A 12,349-nucleotide genomic window follows, 5' to 3' on the forward strand; every position below is an offset into this window, starting at 1 on the left:
TGGGCCTGCTCACGCTCCACTCAGTCACAGCAATCTGACAGTTACCAGTCATCAACCCACTGCCCAAATTCCATCCTCGTCCCATTAGTACCCACATTCTCAGCCTTCCTTCCCGTCACAGAGACTGAAAAGCTGTCCTCCTATCAAAGGCAACCTACTGGCTGTCTACCACTAAGCGCAGAACTCTTACTAGAGAGAGAGAGAGAGAGAGAGAGAGAGAGAGAGAGAGATACTTTGACCTTAGTCCTCTGGTCTTATTCCTTCACTTCTCGTCACTGAAGACAGTGTCACCGAGAATTACATATAGCCGTGACCTCTACTTTCCTAACGCGAAGTTCCCCTGCCCACCCACGGAGCCTGCTCCCTCAGGCCATGAGTGACTTCCATGCTGTTGTTACCAAACCCAAGGGCACTCTGAACTCTTCTAGCATCCTTGGCCGCCCAGCGACATTCCACACGCCCTCCATCTGGACACCATGACATCTCCTGGCTACCATGGCTTCTCATGGGCTTTCTCAAGCAGTCTCTTTCCGGGATCTTTCCCCCGACGCCCCCGGTCTGAGATGTTGCAGCAACCTGCTGGCCCCGCCCCTCTCTCCTACCTACTCATTCTCCTCAGGGGCCTGACCCTGTTCCGTGGCTGTACACACCCGCTATTTCCTGATGACTCTAAATTCACATTGCTGGCCTGGACCTTCCCCTGCCTCCCTGCCTACCTGCCATCTCTGCATGGATCCTCAGCAGGAATCTAACCGGTCCAAAAACAGACAGACAGACAGACAGACAGCATCTTCCTCACCTCCAAAAACAAAGCAAACCCCCCAAAAAGCCCCTGCTCCCCCCGCCTCATGTTAGCAAGTGTCGGCACTGTCCGTCCTGTTGCTTATGAAGCCCAATTACCAGGACCAACAAGTTCTCTCCCTTCCCCGTCCGATCTCTCCCCACTCCCCTCAGGTCTACCACAAAGGCTGGTCCGGAATCCACCCCTGTTTCTCCGTCCCCACTGGGGCCTCTCTGTTCCCCAGGCAAAAGCGACACTTCCCTGTAGGGTCACAAAGATCGAACTGGTCTCCCTGGTCCACTTTTCATCCTTTACGGTTCATTCTCAGCAGGGCAGCCAGAATGAACTAACAAAACCTTCATCGGGTTACATCCACCTTTAAGTGAAACCCCCCGAGGACTTCAGCCTCCTCTTGGGGAAAAGAAATCCACACCATCGAGCCTGGTTTACAGAGCCCTGAAGCCTGCCTGCTTCTGTCTTCCTCACCGTGTGCCGCACTGGCCTTCCAGCTCTGTGCGGCTCGCTACGCTAGACACTTCAATTAGCGTGCGGCTGATTAAAGTCAAATTTAAGTGAGCTGGAACGAAAATAAAATGAGAAATTCAGTTCCTAAGTCTCACTCGCCACAATGCAAGTGCTCCGTTGTCACATGGGGCTGGTGCAGATACAGAACATGTCCCTCCCTGCAAAATGTCCTACTAGACGGTGCTGTTCTAGCTATTCCTTGGATGGGGCAAGGTTTGTCCCTCCTTACGGCTTTCGCACTCACTGCCGCCCCGTGTCTGAAGCGACTTTCCCCCACCTCTTCCCACGGCTGGATCTATACATCAGCTTAGATGTCACCTCCTCGGAGAGGCCTTCCCTGAGCACCCAGCCTGAAGGAGCCACCTGCTAGTTATTCCCAATCACAGGAAGCAATCTGAGCCTGACAGCACTTCCCACTGGCGAATGCTTGCCTGGTTTGTTTGTGTTTGCTCATTGCCCAACTCCACCATGCCACCCACCCCGAAGCACACTTATGCAACCAGGGACCTCATCCATCCGGCTCACCACCCCATTTCAGCTCCTCTGCCTGTGCCCGTGGGGCAGAGTGCCTGACACCGCGCTGTTCAGTTAGCATGCATCCATTGTTAGACCCGTGTCCGGTCCCTGTTCCCTCTGACGTCTCTCACAGACATCGCTATTTCTCCCTGTTCCCGGCCACCACCCTCTCCGGGCCTTCGCCCCATTCCCTCCTGCCTCTGCCTCCGCCCGCCCGCCAACCCTGCAAACACACGGAGGTTAATCTGGCCGCAATTCTTCTTAGCAAATCCATTCCCTGCCCCGTCTGGTCCCGAATGGCCTCCATGTCCCCGGCTGTGGTGTGCATGCCCCTACCTCAGTGCTGCCGGTAGGCAAGGTCTTCCCCTCGGCCTGTAGCCCTCTCTCTACTGCGCGGGGAAGCCACACCTTCTCCCGCCTGCCAGGTGTGGCACAGGTGGCAGTTCCTCTGCCGACACCAGCCCCTCCCCTGGCCTCCTCCTGCGCTTCCTGTGAGCGGCCCCGCCGTGGCACTTACTCACCTAAGACGAGGGGTTCCACCTTCCACATGCATGCTCGCACATAATCCCGGAGCTTAGTACTAGTAACAGTGGTTCTCAAGCTTGGCTGAGGATCAGAATCACCTGGAAAGTTAATCACACACACACACACACACACACACACACACATACACACACACACCCAGGTGCAGGTTCAGCGAGGTAGACTACAGTCTGGGCCTCTGTCCCTGTCCAGTTTTCTTAGTGACTCGGAGACCTACCCAATTTGAGATCCACTGCTTATGAGCATCAGACCTGCAGAGTGAGTTGCTCAAGTCCTGCATGTCCACCAATTCAGAACACCTGGGAAGGGAGCGACATGATACACGGCTTCTCCCACACCAGCTCGTTCTTGCCCAGGTATTGAATGGTCCCCAGGGACAGGCTGAAGATGACCATCCAAACATATCCACATCCTAATCCCCGGAACCTGCAAATCTTACCTTGTATGACAAAAGGGACTTTGCAGGTATGATTAAGTTAAGAATTTTTAGGCCCTGGATACCTGGCCGGGTAGCTCAGTTGGTTAGAGCATCATCCTGATACGCCAAGGCTTCAGGTTCAATCCTCGGACAGGGCATGTACAAAAATCAACCAATGAATGCATAAATAAGTGGAACAACAAATTGGTGTTTCTCTCTCTCTCTCAAAACAAAATCCAAAAAAACCCTTTTTAGATGGGACGGTTCTGCCTGGTTATGACAGGTGAGTGTATAGCGCACACTCACAAGGGTCCTCAGAGGCAGGACAGGGAGAGCAGAGGGCAGGAGCCTCTGTGAGAATGGGGGGAGGGGAATGTAACGGGCACCCAGGAGCCCAGGAAGGAGTCTCTGAAAGATGGAAAGAAAAGGGACAGATTCTCCACAGAGCCTCCAGCAGGCATTAACCCAGAGACACTGCAGTTTCAGCCTCCTGAAACTCATTTCACACTGTGGACCTGCAGGACGATGAGAAAATAAACGTTTAGTTTTAAGCTAAGTTTGTGTCAATTCATTACACATCAATAGAAAAGGAATACACCTCCTCTTCTTACCACATGGTAAAGTTCTTTTATTTTTTCATTTGCTTTTCAATTATAGGGGATGTATATTGTATTAGGTAAACCATAGGGATTAGACAATTATATAATTTATGAAGTGATCACCCCAATAAACCTAGCACCCACCTGACATGATACATAGTTATTACAACATTACTGACGCTATTCCCTGTGCTGTGCTTTACTTCCCTGTGGTTTTTTTAATGTTTCCATTGATTTTTGGGGAGGGGTGGAAGGGAGGGGAAAGAGAGAGAGAGAGAGAAAGAGAGAGAGAACATGGACTCATTGTTGCACTTAGTTGTTCCATTTAGTGGTGCACTCATCGGTCACGTCTCGTATGTGCCCTGACCAGGGATCAAACCTGTGACTTCACTGTGCCGGTATGAAGCTCTATCCACTGCACCACCCAGCCAGAGCCCATTCTTATAACTGGTAATTTGTATTTCTTAATCCCTCTCAATAAGGTAAAGTTCTAAGTGTACGAGGGTTGTAATTTTCTGAATGCATGCATCTGTCTTTAACTCACAGCACCAGACACCGTGCTTGGCCAGGGCTGGTTTGCTCGGCTCCCCTCCGTGACAGGGCTGGCTTGCTCCCCTCCCCTCCGTGCCCACAGGGCCTGGCCCAGTGCCCGCTGTTACATCTGTGGACACTGCAATTCCTCAAGGAAGGCCGATATTCTAAGGTGCAATTTGGGGCGCTCCTCGGTGGGCCCGGTGGCCTAACCCCAACTGTGTTTCCAATAAGGAAATATATAAAATCCAGAAACAAGTCACCAGGCCTGGACAGCTCAGAAGAGAGCTGCTGCTGCAGCCTGACCTGCAGGGAAAACAGAACAAACAGACCGCTTCTCAGACTCCTGCTCTCATCCCCAAAACACGCATAGCTTACAGGGGCGCCGTTTCCAACACGCTGACCCGCTAAGCACACGCCGCTGTTGAAATATAAATTAATTAAAAATAAAAGTGAAGACCCCATTCCTCTGCCCTACTAGCCATCTCTCAAGTGCCACAGGTTAGTGGCCACTACATTTGGTGGCACAAATACAGAACATGTCCGCCGCCATAGAAGGTTCTAGACTGTGCTTAGAGCCTCTCCGCGAGCACCTGGGCTGCAGCTCCCCCCCCCCAGGCCTCTGACTAGAAACACGTAGAGGGGGGAACTGTGGCCACCACATGCGGGTCCGTCCTGGAACTCATTCTCGAGCGTGTGTCTTAAGACGCGCAGCTGGGAATGGTATCCAGAGACATCTGTCCAAGTCTGGCTTTTCACTGGGAAGAAACAACAACAACAACAACGGCTCTTTGGAAAGTGAGAAGCAGAGGCAGCAGTGTGAGGAGCCCGCAGCTGGGAGCCGGAACTCCGGCAGGGACCGGGAGGGGGGAGGCGGAGGGGAGGGAGACGAAGTAGGAAAAGACCAGAGCGAGGCACGTGGGAAACGAATTCTAGCAACATTATCACGAGCAGAAAATTCAAATGTCAAGAGGGAGTTCTGCCTGGAGAGCCGTGAGCATGTGAACCCGACTGCTTCTCCAGGAAGGGCCTTCGGGATGAAGGGTCTGAGCCCTGCGGCCCTGACAGCCTGGAGGGGCCCCACCCACTCACCGCCCCCTTCCCCATGGGAGGCAGGAGGGGGCACCGGAAAGAAAAGACACGAAACTTTCCCATACAGAAAATTTAAAAGTTTGAACATACGCCGTGCCGGCGAGGCTGTGGGGAAATGGACCCTCCTCACTACCTGCCGGGGGACAGGTAAGCTGGACCCGCCTGGCTGAAGGCAACCTGGCCTTGTTATCCAAACTACAGACACTTCCTCTCTTTGCTCCAGCCTTTCTTTTCCATTTTATTTAGAAAATTAAATTTAACAGGGTGACATGGATCAGTAAAACTCCATAGGTTTTTGGGTAAACATCTCTATAGCCTTTGAACTGTTGATTATGTGGTATACCCACCCCCCAAAGTCAGATCATTTCCCAGCCTTTCAACTTCAGGACTGGATCCTTCAGAGACGTCCACCCATGTGCGGCACGTCGTTGGACGTCCACGGGGATCTTGCTCAGCCGGCGAAAATAGAAGGTATCTCTGCTCAGCAGGCAAAAATGGAAGGGGAAGATCAGAAGCCACCCGGACGCCTATCAGTGAAATGAGTTCCAGGGCATTACAAAGAATGAGGAAGAGCTTTCTGTTGACTAAACTACAAGATACATTGTTATATTAAAAAAAAAAAAGAAAGAAAGAAAATGTAGCAACAGCAGGGTGCAGAAGAAAGTGGGAGCTACCGCCTGGGCTCGGAGGAAAACGCCTGCACTGTCTCTGAAACACTGCAGGAGACGGTCCGTCCGTTTGCCTCTGGAGAAGGGAACTGACGGGTAGGGGACAGAACACATGGAGGCCAACTTCTATTCTCGATTCCTTAGGACCTTGCAAATATCAAACCTGATCGATGGATCACCTACTCAATAAGGGTGAAATGAACAAATACTCCTTTCTGCGTATGTCTCTGCCACAAACAGTCTAAAACACGCCCGTCCACGCCCTTCTGCACCGACCATCTCAGTGGGAAGACGGCGTCGGCCAGGGGAGCAGGCCCGGGGTCCCAGTTGCACAGCGGTGAGCTCCCAGGGGTGCCAGGGCGCCGCTGTTCCCTCTCCCTGTCGCGATGCCCTTTCCCCTGTGGTCCAGGGTCTCTGAGGAGGAGTTCCCAAACCCCCAGCCTTGAGCACATCCAGGTTGTCATCAACCGTGGAACTGAGCAGGGACCATCTTTCCCCTGTCTAAATCCCAGCTTTGAGATTCTGTTTCCGACCCTGGTGCCAACACACCCCAGCAGCCCCTGGAGGGCAGGGTGCCCCGCAGCCACTGCCAAACGCCACTGTGGAAGGATCCTCTGCCAGCCTTTCACTCCAGGAAGAAATGAAAGCAAGCCCCATGGCTACCGTCCGATAATCACTATGGACACCAGATACCAGCCTGTATCAGGTCTGGGTCCAATTAGCCACCCCCACAACAATGCCATAGTAACGAAGGTAATATTATTGTTGCAAAAAGAAAAAAAGAAGAAAGAAAACCACACACAGTTGTGTGACAGCTATTAAAGCCGCAGAGATAACGTTTTTCCACACCCTACACTTTTTGCCTCTCACTTCCCGAGTGGGAAGTCACAGGCTTGAGGCAACTGCCTCATCACGCCACTCCAAGATGCGTGCCCTTGGCAGGAAACAGGCGTGAGGACGGGTCCCGGGCAAGCCTCAAGTGGGGGCTGCGCTCTGCCCACGGCCTCCCTCTGGAGGCAGGAAGGGGGGGCCTGGCCGGCTGAAGGCCGGACAGCCGCGGAGGGGCAGCTCCACGCTGTCCCCGTCTGCCTGCCCGGCCGCCTTCTCCATGCCAGACCCTCGCTGGGCACTGGGGTTTTGGTGGTTGCAGCAATGAGCCAGCCACACACTAATCTTCAGACCCAAAATGTGGAAAGCATTAGCCCAACTCAAAAGGCATCAACCTGGGGGGGAGCTAATGGCACGGAGGAAGGCAGCCCTTCTCCGAGAACCAGAGCCTGTGCTGTTGCACAAGAGCTGAGTGAGTCACCGCCCGCAGGGCAGGAGGAGGACCAGGGCAGAGAAGCGGGGAGGGAAGGGTGGACGGGCAGGGGGCGTGGTGCAAACGCACAGCTGTGGGTTCACAACTAACCACACTTCATCGGCAGTCTGCAGGGAGGGGGCACGATGTCACCTCCCCCACCAACGCAGGAAGTGTTTCAAAATCTGTCCTCCCCAAGGAAGACGGCAGGAAGGAGTCTTCCTAACAGCCGGCTGGTCACCCTTACAGCCTGCAGCTGCGTCTTCGGGAAGCAAGCATCAGACCCTCGAGGGAGAAGGCCTCCCCTTCTCTTCTTGGCTCCTCCCTGGTTGTGTGTCACACTCTTTTGGGATCCCCAAACCTGAGGTGACCATTTGTGATGGGCCCACAATGCTTGTCCCACTTGCTCACCCAAACCTACAACCTTTCCTTACCTTTTTTCCTTTCCTTTTTTTCTTCCAAATGCCCCATCCTCCATACAAGCCGCTGTTAACAGCAAGACCAACCCCTCAGTCTGCCTTTAAGACCATGTCTGCCGTGCCAACTGCCCTGCTGTCCCTGGGGGTGGCAGTGGGGAGAAGGAGCCCCCCAGCAGGTCATTCAGCTGGGAGGTGACGCCCCAGGAGGTCTGAGCCCTGGAGCCTCTGGACATGGCCACCGCCATGTATTAACTTCAAGCAGGACCCGCCCTCTCTAAGTCATCTTTATCTTGCTCTGATGAATTAGGTCACAGGGGTCCCTTAGCCTCTGACAACGCTATCTAAGAAACAAAACAAATTCCCCTAGAGTATCTGGTTGCTGTGAGACTTGCTTCGGAGGACACGCAGAGTCGGGGGAGGGGGGTGCCCGAGGCAGAGTGGGGTTCGGCAAACAGCCAGCTCGCTCACCGCAACTGGGCGCACGGTAAGAGCCATCAACAGGAAGCACCGTGGCACTTAGAGGGCAACCATCTTTCCTGGGGAGACCTTGTGAAGAGGGGAGACTGCAATGCACTGGGAGGACCCAGGCAGAGAGGACAGGGTAGGAAGAGGGGGCAAGTCCACGCCCAGAAACCGTTTGTTCATTCATTCATTCATCCACTCATTCATTCACTCAGCAACTAGCGGCTGAACGCCTCACACAGAGACACAGTTTCAGGTCCTGGGTTGCACCCGTCAACGAGACAGAGATCTGTCGCCCAGGGGAGCTCCCATTCTCGTGAGGGCAGACGCATGGGCCACAAGCCTGAGAGACAGGTACACGGTCCAGTGTTGATGGAAGGTGGTAAGTCTTGATGAAGCAGGAAAAACAGAACAGGCTGCAGAGACGGGCAGGGCAGGGTGAGCACGGAGATGGAGTGAATTCGTTTCCAGCAGCCGCCGTACCAAACTGTCACAAACTGAAGGGCTTAAAACGACAGCACAGATGTATTCTCTGACAGTTCTGGGGTTCAAAGGCTGAAATGAGTTTCAGCGGGCTACGGTCGAGGTTGGCAGGGCTGATTCCCCCTTTCTAGGGGATACCCGGACTCCTTGTCTCTGTCAGCGTCTAGAGGCCGCCTGCGTCCCTTAGCTCATGGCCCCTTCCTCGTGTCACTCACACTTTTGCTTATGCTGTCGAATCGCACACTGACCCTGGCCCTTGCCGCCTCTTATTAGGATCTTGCTGTTACACTGAGCCCACCTAGATAATCCAGGGTCCTCCCCTTATCTCAAGATCTGCCGCTTAATCACACCTATGAAGGTCCATCTGCCACGTAACGTAGCAGTCACAAGCTCTGAGGATAAAGACCCAGACACCTAGAGGAGCCCATCACTCAGTCCACTGCAAGCAGTTAACTATGTGGGCTGCAGAGGCCCAAAGGAGGAGGCGTGCCTGGGAGGTCAGAAGGGACACCCCAGAGGTCAGGGTGCAGGACAATAGGGAGTGGGGTGAGTGGCAGGAGCCACCCAGAGGCCAGGGCCAGGATGGGGCCTGAGCATGGAGCTCCTTGTCAGCCACTGTGAGCTGTCTTCAGCCTCTGCTCCGGCCATCCCAGGACCCACCGGGATGTTCTGAGGGGACTCAGGACATGATCAAACTCAGTATATGAAAAAAACAGACCGCAGCCTGAGAAACTGGAGGCGACTGCCGTGGTCCAAGGACTCCGAGATGGCGGACCAAGATGAGGGCTCTGGGGAGGGTGAAGGGGTAGAGGAGTGGGTTTGTTTTTTTTAAATCTACTTGGAAAGAGGTGTCAACATGCTTATTACCTGACAGACCAAACTCAGTACGTATGGGAGAGAAAAGGGGGCGGGGGATCTGACCCAAACAGCCGAAAAAACAGGCTTGCCCCTTTCTGAGTAGGAAGGCTGTGCGGGTGGCCCAGGCCGGGGAGGGAAGACCGGGTGTGACCTTCTGGACAGGCTGAATGGAGGTGTCAGGTCAACAACTGGATACACCAGTCAGGAGGTCGAAAGTAAATCTGTGAGCAAGGATTAGCAATGGACTCGCTGATGCACCGCTGAAGGCTCTCCCGGGGCAGAGGGGCAGTGCAGCCGGAGGTCCGGGCGGGGGCCCAGCCACGGCGCTGAGGACGTGGGTCCGGACTGGATCCTGCGAGTCATGGGAAGCACCCAGGCTCTGGAGACGGCGGGACGGCCCCAGATTAAGTCTGAGCCGGGCACTCGTTGCAAGACAAGATAGAGGCTGCGTAAACAGAGATTTTACCTTGGCCCTCAGTTGCTCAACCAAATATTTTCCCCTTTCTCACAGCCCATAGGCTGAGAACTGAGTTGTGGGGGAGGAAGGAGGGAGCGGGGAGGCATTCAGGAATGCGGTCCTACCAGAGACTCCAAAATCCTTAGCTGCTTTTACCTGGTGGGCCCCGGAAGCCTCCGGATGGGAGTCTGGAAAACCTCTGTAGGTCTGAGCTGGGGCAGTGTCTGTGTGGTCCTACTTCAAGTGCCCAGAAGATCATGAGGACAAAGCAAGGCCACACACAGGTGGCCAGACAGTGTGAGCACCTCCCAGGGTCGCAGGTCTTCCCCACTCATGGGACGCGAGCAGAGATGTCTCCTGCAAGCATTTTCACCTCCTGGGCAGTTTCATCCACTCATCATTGATACATATACAAAGTTTCATCCGTTCATCAAGGACACATACACAAACCATGTATCAAATGCTACCAAGTGCTAGGCACTGCTTGGAAACATTGTGGGGCGTGCTAGTCAACCAAATAAAAGGGAAGGGGGAAAATCCTGCTTTCATGGAGCGTTCATTCCAGAATGGGGCAGGGGAGGGGGTGGTGGTGGTGGTGGAGGGGGACGGGAGCAGAAAATAAAAACAATATCTAAGTAAACCATAAAAACAATATATGAGTAAACCATAAAGAACATTAAAAGGTGATGGAGGGGAAAAAAACAGAACAAGGTTACAGGAATCAGGAGTTCAGTGAGGGAAGGGGACACCGGAATTTGGAGAGAAGGGTAACAATTTTAAATAGTTCAAGATGTTACAATGGCGTCTGAGCTACAGTTGCAGACCTTCCTAGCTCTTCTGCTCACTTCCTTCCTTTGGCCACTCATTCCTTCATCAGTTTCATCAAACAGTTACTGAATGGTCACCGCAGGCCTGCCCCGGGCACTCCCCTCTCTCCTAAAGTTTACATTGTTTTCATGGAGATAGAAGTGAAGGCAACTGATTCTAGAAGGGTTACGAGAGAGAAGAAACTCACTAACAGCATTCCTGTGAGCACGCTAATCACAATGAAACATAACACACGCTGGAACGAGGCCCCGTGTCCTCCCAGAGGGTCTGATGATTGGTCAAGGGCCCATCGACCTTTCTCCTCCTACTTCGCAGCTCCCCTTCGCTGCGCCCCCTCCCATCACCACCACAACCTGGGTTAGGTAACACTACTCTCTTCCCAGTGACCAGCAACCACAACTCAGTGTTCTGGCAGGAAGCTGCCCACATAACGTCCCTCCACCGCGCCTGGTTTCCATCCCAAAGCAGCCACTGGTTTCAAGGACTTCTCAACTCCCTCGCCGGTGCCAGGCTGCAGAGCCAACGTCCTCTCGAGAGGTCCCAGCCGCAGTCTGGAGTGGCCCCGCGGCCGGCCGCCGGTGCCTCGGATCTGAGCGCCCCTCTCAGGTGGGGTTGGCTTCCTCCTGCCTCCCAGGGCCACAGCTGCCTTGGGGGAGAGCATGGGCAGAGCAGGATGTCATGCCTACGCCCGTTTGGCACCTAGGAGACCAAACTAGTGTGGCAGCTCACACATCTGACCACAACTTGGAACTCTCTGAGCAGCGCGGACCGCTGGGAGGCTACAGGCCAGCCAAGCACGAAGGCTGTTCCTAGTTGGAGGAGAGTCAGGGCTGACTCCCGGTGCACAGCCCTGACAGCCTCTTGGCCTCTGCACTCTCCGTCTCTTCCCACAGCACCTCCAGCTGCGAGCCGGCTGGCCCCAGGCTGGCCCCAGGCCCCGGTGGATAGCACAGCCACCGAAGGAAAGGCCCGGCCACCAGGCACTGGTCCAGCTGCTGTCCACCTCCCTTGGCCCCTTCCAGTCTCATCTCCCCGGATAACTGTGGGGACCTGAGAAGATGGGGGTGCTATTGTTTTTCCTTCCCGTCCCAATACTGCATCACCCCAAAGGTTTAGCTAAACCAGGACTCGATGCCAGACCACGAGGGGAGGGTCTGGTTTTCAAAACACAAGAATGACTCTCGGCTGAGCGGCTCCGAGCCCTTCACACCTCAACGGCTTCACAGAGGTACTCGGATCAGAGGCGACGGCGGCCACCGGGCCACTCGGTACTGCGGCTGGCACGTCTCGAGAGGACGCTGGCTCTGCAGCCTGGCGCGCACGAGGGAGCTGAGAAGGCGCTGACACCGGTGGGTGCTTTGGGATGGGGACCAGGCGCAGTGGAGGGACATTGTGTGGGCAGCTTCCCGCCAAGCCCTGAGCTGCGGCTTCTGGCCGCTGAGAAGAGAGTGGTGTTTGCTGACTCAGGTCGGCGGGCGACGGTGGTCGAGGCAGGGGGAGATGTGAAGCAGGAGGAAGTGGATAGGGCCCCTTGACCACGCTGGGAGCGGGGAAAGGAGGCGGGCAGAGAAACGGGTAACAGAATCCTCCCATCCTCATTCTGTCTCCCCCTTCACAGCAGCCACATGGAAGCGAAGGCTTGCTGGGACCTCAAACTGGGGAACCACCTCGTGGTTCAAACTGGGTGTGCAGAGGCATGGAGGATGGGGGTGTGACAGAGCTTCCAGGGCTGGGGTCCGCCACTCTCCTCTATGGGATGAGGGAACAGAAAGAAAGAGGATGTAGTGGCTTAGGTCATGGGTTCTGGAGAGCAATGGCCTGGGTACAAACCCTGTCACTGCTGTGTGACACTGAAGAAATGATGTAACT

At 54.5% G+C, this 12,349-nt stretch overlaps 1 protein-coding gene across 3 annotated transcripts in view; it reads right to left on the reverse strand.

Moving 5' to 3' along the window:
- GAS7 (growth arrest specific 7) overlaps positions 1 to 12,349 on the reverse strand; it is a 213,791-nt gene that overhangs the window by 148,696 nt on the left and 52,746 nt on the right. The window contains exon 1 of one of the 3 annotated variants that reach the window (XM_066264278.1): positions 2,159 to 2,231. The exons of the other annotated variants lie outside the window; for them this stretch is intronic. The gene's annotated coding sequence lies outside the window, so the exon portion shown is untranslated. Of the gene's footprint in view, positions 1 to 2,158; positions 2,232 to 12,349 lie in introns of those variants that run through there. 3 annotated transcript variants of the gene reach the window in all.

This window comes from Saccopteryx bilineata, chromosome 2 (genome assembly GCF_036850765.1).
Source record: "Saccopteryx bilineata isolate mSacBil1 chromosome 2, mSacBil1_pri_phased_curated, whole genome shotgun sequence".
Classification (NCBI taxonomy): domain Eukaryota; kingdom Metazoa; phylum Chordata; class Mammalia; order Chiroptera; family Emballonuridae; genus Saccopteryx; species Saccopteryx bilineata.